Consider the following 6,618-nt stretch of genomic DNA (forward strand, 5'->3'; position numbering starts at 1 on the left):
TAGGATGAAGACCTTAAAGGAGCTTCCTTGAGTTTTCCCGTGATTCAAGCAGGAGTAAAATATTGTTGAAAGACTGGAAGAGACAAGACAATTCTTGAGGTCCTTGATGTAATTATGTTATAATCTCAAAAAGTTACAAATGCAATTCCATAAGTTATTGTATTCTATTTCGCCTTTATATAGATTCGTAGTAATTTTATGTCCAAAAGGAACATTGAAGAGGGATTTTATCTTTAACATATTCAGTTTCATAGCTTTTCTTTTCTTAATTATTCTCTATATATGTGAAGACAATAATTAATTGACTAACGAAGAAAAAAATGGAAGAAGGAAGACAAAAGGTTGAGTTGTAGAAATGGAAGGTTGTAAAATATGCTTATTTCATTCATTGTGGTATATCTATTTTAGTAGTTATATTCTTTTTTTCAAAATCCTCGGTCACTCTTTGAAAAATTAAAATCATTTTATTTAGAATAAGTCCTTTTAATTTGATAGTACGTATATTTTTTTGAAATAATTTAATTATTCTGGCATGGATGAGGAGTTTTAATCATATTTTAGGTTTAAGTGATTGTTCAATAAAATAGATGTTATTTATGATTTAATCTTCTAAAAATATCTAATTAAAATAAAAAAAAAACTTAAATTTCAATTTTGTATATGTACAAGATTTTTCTTTGTTCTTCTTCTATTTTGTCCGCTTTTAGGATGAAGACCTTAAAGGAGCTTCCTTGAGTTTTTCCATGATTCAAGCAGGAGTAAAATATTGTTGAAAGACTGGAAGAGACAAGGCAATTCTTGAGGTTCTTGATGTAATTATGTTATAATCTCAAAAAGTTACAAGTGCAATTCCATAAGTTATTGTATTCTTTTTCGCCTTTATATACATTCGCAGTAATTTTATGTCCAAAAGGAACATTGAAGAGGGATTTTATCTTTAACATATTCGGTTTCATAGCTTTATTTTCTTAATTATTCTCTATATATGTGAAGACAATAATTAATTGACTAACGAAAAAAAAATGGAAGAAGGAAGACAAAAGGTGGAGTTGTAGAAATGGAAGGCTGTAAAATCTACTTATTTCATTCATTGTGGTGTATCTATTTAGTAGTTATATTCTTTTTTCCAAAACCCTCGGTCACTCTTTGAAAAATTAAAATCATTTTATTTAGAATAAGTCCTTTTAATTTGATAGTACGTATATTTTTCTAAAATAATTTAATTATTCTGACATAGATGAGGAGTTTTAATCATATTTTAGGTTTAAGTGATGGTTCAATAAAATAGATGTTATTTATGATTTAATCTTCTAAAAATATCTAATTAAAATAAAAAACCTTAAATTTTCAATTTTATTTACAAAACTAATCCAAAAATTATTGTATTCTCAAAATTATTATAAACTAAAAGCACAAGACATCCAAAGTATTCCAAGGTGAAAACTGACGAGCATACTCTCGGGTGAGAGATATAAATGAATAATAAAAACTAAAATAATTTTGAGTGTGTAATTGTTTAAGACGTATTTTGTGAGTATATACAATAAAACAATTGTAATAATATATTGAATTTACAGTGCTCCCCTCCACTTGCGCATAAACGAATTTGATATATAGTGGAAAATGAGCAGGTAGGGAATTAAGAAAGAAAATGAAAAAACAGAAATAAAAATAAAAATAAAAGGAAAACGGACAAGACAAACTATATACAAGATTCTGAAAATTTTATTCAGCGGATTTCAGATTATATGTATTCAGTTTGGTTTTAGTTTTTCCTTTTCTTCTTCTTTTATTATTGTTATTAGTAGTTTAGAATGAAACATAAAGAAAATCATAAAGTAAGCGTTAAAATTTAAAATAAATTAACATTAAAACGTTAAATTGGATCTATTTAGATCTGAAGTCAAAGCTTTTAAATAAACAAATGTCTATAAAATTTATATATACCTATACTTTTTTTTTAAAAATCTGCTAATGCAAAATCCACTTCATCTAAGTCTACTTTTTTTAACAAAATATATATATAATTTTTATTTAATATAAATTAAATTACTATTTATATGCATAAGAAATTTAATGTATTCTATCTTGAGTAAATTTATAATGGTACCGCGCAAAGCGCGGGGTACTTCACTAGTGTCATATAAAACGGGTCAGAGTCAGTATGGTTTATTTGGAACTAGGAAGAAACAGAAGAGATGTGTGCTTAGTGTTGTTGGAAAGCTTATATTTATTATCGGTACGAAGCTTGAATACTTCTAATGTTTGAGAATTTTAACTTTAAATATATAATAAGTGAAGCTTTTGGTCGCCCAAGGGCATTCTCGGTATTAAAAATATGTGTTAAATTTGACGTGTCGTTGATAGTGAACAGACCCACGTCACCCATTAGCTTCGTCTTTGTTTTTTTTTTTCTTCCCCCCCCCCCCCCCCCCCCCCCCCATTTAGGAGGATCGTCTTTGTTAGGAGTAATAATCTGGTAAGCAAATTTTGTTTTCTTCCATTTTCATTTAATTCTTGCTCTCTCTTTTGGTGTGTAGAAACCATACAATCTTGACTTGTGTCATTCATTCACCAAGAGAGAATATATATAGGATACAATCTTGAACCCTAGTGAAATAAGGAAACTAAGATCCTAGTGAAACAAAGAAACTAACTAATATATGGTAATTATTTCCCTACAAATATGCTACCAAATAATATCAAATAATACAAAGATATTATACCGCAATACCCCCCCTCAAGTTGGAGCATGGGAATAAAAAATGCCCAACTTGGAAAGCAAGAAGTCAAACTGAGTTTTGCCAAGAGCTTTGGTAAAAATGTCTGCCAATTGTGAAGATGTTGAAACGTGTGACGGAGAAATCAAACCTTCATTAATTTCATCACGAACAAAGTGACAATCTACCTCAATGTGCTTTGTTCGTTCATGGAAAACCGGATTTTTTGCAATGTGCAAAGCGGACTGACTATCACAAAACAATTTGATCGCCTTGGGATGTTGTATACCTAAACTCAACAACAGACCTCTCAGCCACTTCTCACAAGTGACCGTAGCCATGGACCTATATTCAGCCTCTGCAGAAGATCTAGAAACTGTGTGCTGCTTCTTTGTCTTCCAAGAGATGGGAGATTGACCTAGAAATACTAGTCAACCTGTCAACGAACGACGAGTAAGCGGACAAGCCGCCCAATCAGAATCACACCATCCCTGCAAAGTCAACTCACTGTCGGCACGTAACAAAATACCTTGTCCTGGTGTGCCTTTCAAATAACGGACCACTCGTAAGGCCGCTTCCCAATGTTCAATCCGAGGTTCTTGCATGAATTGAGACAAAATATGAACAGAATATGCCAAGTCCGGTCGAGTGACCCCCAAATAAATCAAACGCCCGACTAATCTACGGTAGACCTCCGGATCCGACAACAAATCTCCATTGGCAAGGCCAAGTTTATGATTTTGCTCAATAGGGAACCCACTTGGCTTTGCACCTAACAATCCTGCTTCAGAGATAATATCAAGAGTATACTTGCGTTGACACAAAAACAACCCTGATGAACTACGAGATACTTCAATACCCAAAAAATATTTGAGAGACCCAAGGTCTTTCATTTTGAAACAATCACTCAAATAGGCTTTGAAAGTTGCAAGTGCAGCGGAATCATTCCCAAAAATAATAAGATCATCAACATAAACCAAGATATTAATCTGAATATTCCCTCTAGTAAATGTAAAAAGAGAATAATCAGAATAAGATTGAAGGAAACCGTACCCTTTCAAAGCAGTCACCAATTTTGCAAACCAACATCTAGGGGCCTGTTTCAACCCATACAACGATTTGCGCAAACGACACACCAACGTAGGATTTGGACTTTCAAACCCGAGAGGGAGCTTCATATACACCTCCTCATCAAGGTCACCATGTAAAAAGGCATTATGAACATCCATTTGGTGAAGTTCCCAATTTTTGGATGCTGCAATAGCTAGGAAGGCTCGAACAGTAGTCATCTTGGCAACCGGAGTAAAAGTTTCATTGTAGTCAATCCCCGCTTGTTGATGATTTTCCAACACAACCAAGCGCGATTTGAGCCGTTCCACATCTCCATTTGACAAAAACTTGGTCTTGTACACCCATTGATTACCAAGTGCTTTCTTACCCGGAGAAAGATGTTCCAAAGTCCATGTACCATTGTCTTCCAATGCACGTATCTCTTCTTTCATTGAATGTCTCCAACCTTCGTGTTTCATGGCTTCTTTGAAGGTCTTAGGATCCTTACCCGAAATAATAGCTGCAAGAAACTTACGATAATTTACAGAAAAATTGTCACAATTAATATAGTGTGCCAAAGGATAGGGAGTACCTGAGGATTGATTGTTAACAGGAGTTGTAAGAGACGGACTATTAGCAAAAACTGAGTGTGTCACATAATCACGAAGCACAACAGAGGGAAATTTCTCCCGAAAACCACGCCCCAAGCCACCTTCCACATTCGTGACTGGGGTATGGTGTTGCTGCCCCCCCTCGCTGCCAGCGGGCTGTGCAGTGGCTGTTGGCAGCCACTCAGCCTCGCTGCCAGCGGGCGCTGAGTTCCCAGCGGGCTGGACAGTGGCCGTTGGCTGCAGCTCGGCCTGGCTGCCAGCAGGCGCTGGTTGGGATGTGGTTTGCGGCTGCTGCTCGGCAGCCTCCGAACTATCATCTTCGCCCCCTAATTCATCCCCGTACACCATAAAATCACGATCAATTTCAGCACCCTCATCAAAAAAACTAGACGAAATATTAACATCTTCCGGACAAGCAAAAGGAAACACATCCTCCACAAACTTTACATCATGAGAGACAAAAAATTCCTTCGTATCAAGATCAAACAACCGCCACCCCTTCTTACCAAATGGATATCCCACAAACAAACACTTTCTGCTCCAACTAGCAAATTTGTCACCCTGAGTTTTTTTATTATGAGCAAAGCACAAACACCCTAAGTACGAATAACATCAAAAGAAGGAGGTTTATTGAATAAAATTTCAAAAGGTGTTTTATTTTCCAATTTGGGTGTGGGGGTACGATTTATGAGATGAGATGCAGCAACACATTCACCCCAGAAAAAAATAGGCAAATTGGCCTGAAATCTTAGAGCCCTCGCAACATTCAACACATGTTTATGCTTCCTCTCTACTCTCCCATTCTGTTGCGGAGTACCCACACAAGAGGTTTGAAACAAAATACCAGTGGCGGTAAAATAATCGATCAAACAATTAAATTCGGTACCATTATCACTTTGTACAACTTTAATTGTTTGATTAAATTGTCGATCAACCATAGTAACAAAAGCCATAAACATCGGAAACACTTCTGTTTTATCAACCAACAAGTAAATCCAAACAGCTCGGGAAAAATCATCAACAATTGTTAAAAAAATAACGAGCTCCACATGACGAAACATGGCGATATGGGGCACAAATCACAATGTATTTTCTCAAATATTCTAGATGCATTATTATCACTTAAAGGAAATTTGTCTCTAGGATGCTTAGCACATAAACACACTTCACAATCCTTTGCTAAACTACTCTTATCACTACTGACATGAGGAAGCAACTTAACTACTCTCTCGGAAGGATGCCCCAATCGTCGATGCCACAATTCCAATGTGGACGTTGCCACGACAGTAGACACATGTTGCACCACGTCCGGTTTGCTAAAATAGTATAGTCCGTCCGGTTTGCTAAAATAGTATAGTCCGTCCCTCCTAACTCCCGTTCCAATCAGCTCTTTCAGTGGGTCCTGAATAGCACACATATAAGAATTAAAAGAGACAATAGTATGTAAATTATCAGTAAGTTGGGGGACGGAGAGTAAGTTGCAACGTAAATAAGGCACATAAAGGACATGATGTAAGGTGATTTTATTTGACAGTCGAACAGAACCTTCCAAAGAAGCAAGCACCTTTTCACCATTAGGTAAACCAACAGGACAATCAACAGTGTGGACATCAAACAACCAAGATATCTCACCGGTAACATGATGAGTAACACCAGTGTCAATAATCCAAGAAAAAACATCAAACTTACCATTCAAGCTATTTTCTGGAATTGTAGTATTACCAAAATATCCCGTAATAGCCTTCCATTGATCGGAAGTAAAGTGCTGACCCACGGTAGCGTTATTTGATGCGGTTGTTACACAATTTGCCACGGGTGAAGGCGTGGCAGTTGAACGCAGCAAGCCACGACCTTGACCAGCGGAAGACAGCCTTCCATTCTTTTCAGTCCACCCTTCGGGATAACCCACGATGTCATAACACTTACTAACATCATGACCACGCTTCTTGCAATGAGAGCACACCAAAAGCGACCAACACTTTTCAGTCACATGTCCTACCTTCTTGCAAAGTGAGCACACAAGACGATCTGCAGAACCACGACCCCGTCCTGCAGTAGCACGAACCGCAAATCCAAGAGCCTCGGTCGGCTGTGGCTCGGATTCTTGTTTGGCCGTACGAACACGCTCCTCTTGAATCACAAGCTGATAAGCCCTATCAAGACTTGGTAACGGATCTTGAGACAATATATTAGTCTGCAACGAAGAGTAATACTCGGAATACAAACCCATCAGAAAA

The sequence above is a fragment of the Lycium barbarum genome, chromosome 8 (assembly GCF_019175385.1).
Source record: "Lycium barbarum isolate Lr01 chromosome 8, ASM1917538v2, whole genome shotgun sequence".
Taxonomy (NCBI): domain Eukaryota; kingdom Viridiplantae; phylum Streptophyta; class Magnoliopsida; order Solanales; family Solanaceae; genus Lycium; species Lycium barbarum.